Source organism: Echinops telfairi, unplaced genomic scaffold, assembly GCF_000313985.2.
Source record: "Echinops telfairi isolate 266 unplaced genomic scaffold, ASM31398v2 ScPeMD7_7468;HRSCAF=8506_0, whole genome shotgun sequence".
Classification (NCBI taxonomy): Eukaryota; Metazoa; Chordata; class Mammalia; order Afrosoricida; family Tenrecidae; genus Echinops; species Echinops telfairi.
Window position 1 is genome coordinate 33,186,704 of NW_022111369.1, and position 1,727 is coordinate 33,188,430.

The window sequence follows — 1,727 nt, forward strand, 5'->3', positions numbered from 1 at the left end:
AAAAAAACACAGAATGTATTTCACCAAAGTATCCTTATCCACTTTAAAAACCAGGAAATTTCTTCATGAACCTAACAACATAATAAAAACATCTTCTTCAAGATAGCGTCCCAATGCTTACATGAAGGTTTTTTGATCAATGGTAAATATTTCCATAAAGACTTAATATAATAATCATGTCCATCTAAAATATAAGTAATAAGCTTTTCACTTTTTAAACATCTCTCCACTAAACACTTCAACCACATGTTTTCACTTTAGTCTCTCCTGGAGCATTGCATATAGGCTTTTAGAACCTCTGACATGTAAAAACAAAGCATACAGTCGTGTCCTTGAGCATGACTTTGTTCCAGGTGTCACCGTGGTCTTAGAAGAGAAAGTTTCCTCTCCCAAGTCAGCACAGTTTAAGTGTGTGGGGCACATTGTTGACAGAATTGGCTTCGCCTATTGAGAGTTGTCACAGATGAGTGAATAAAATGAACCCTGGAACTGAGAACTAATCCATCATTGACTGAAAGGAACGGACAATATAAAAATAGTATTGTGCACTGAGGAATGGTTGAGGCTTCCTAGCATTGACAAGATTAGAGTGATCATAACACAAGTTTGATTTCATGCAGCAAGATCATAAAATGGCAGGGGGTGCATGGAAAAGAATTAGCTGTTAGGAATCACTACTGTCAGATGCTAACTGGTGTTTGAAAGTTCCTGGTATGGTTAGGGTGTGTGTGTTTTCTTCTTTCTAAAATGATAAAGCTTATGATATTTGCTGTTAAACATTATGAAGTCTCATGTGGAGAAACTAACTTATGCCAGGTCAAGTTGCGGATAATGAATGTGATCTTTATAATGCCAAATTGACTCTCCAATTGCACCACATATTCTTTCTTGGAAGAGACTGACATAGAGATAAAATGATATAGATAGAGATAATGATCATGAATTAACTATAAAATTCTCAGGATAAGTATTTGTGGTAATTGTTTTCCATTTGCCATCCCCAGCCCTCACTCCCTCAGGTGATTTTCTCCTGATACAGCAGTTCAGTCTTTAACGTTTTCACATTTGAACTGAAATGCTCACCCCCTGCCATGGATCGGTGTCAACTCCCAGTTACTCTACCGGACCAGGAGACCTGCCTGGTGAGTTTCAGACTGTAACTGTCTGGGGGAGTAGAAAGCCCAGACTTTCTCCAGAGCAGTGGCTGTGATTTCCCACTGCTGACCTTGCAACTTACAGCCCAGCTCCTCACCACTGGGCCCCAGCACTCCTTCACTGGCAACCTCTACAATTGCAAAGCCAGATTGCCTCCATGACAGGCTCCGCAACCTTGGGTAGGCCTTGGTTTCATATTTCCTAGCAGTACCAAGTAGGAAATACCAGGAAACTGGGGCTAGCCAACCCGGGAGCGACACGGCTGGCCAAACCGCCAATGGGAGGACCACACAGCCAGCGCGGGAACTACATAAAGGACCAGACTGCTAACCTACCTCAAATGGGGATGCCCTGGTCATGTATACCCTGTCTATATAAGCGACAGTATTCCCTTTGTTCGGGGCCTTGTGTCTGATCGCTTTCCATTGTTGGGGTAAGCGCTTCCAGTCCCTACATGGTGAATTCTGCTTTTCCATGCCCCCCCCCCCCCGCCCCCCTGGGAAACACTATTACTCACCAAGAGGCAACATAGGAACCAGGTAATGTCTTGTTCCATCCTCTAACATTTTCTC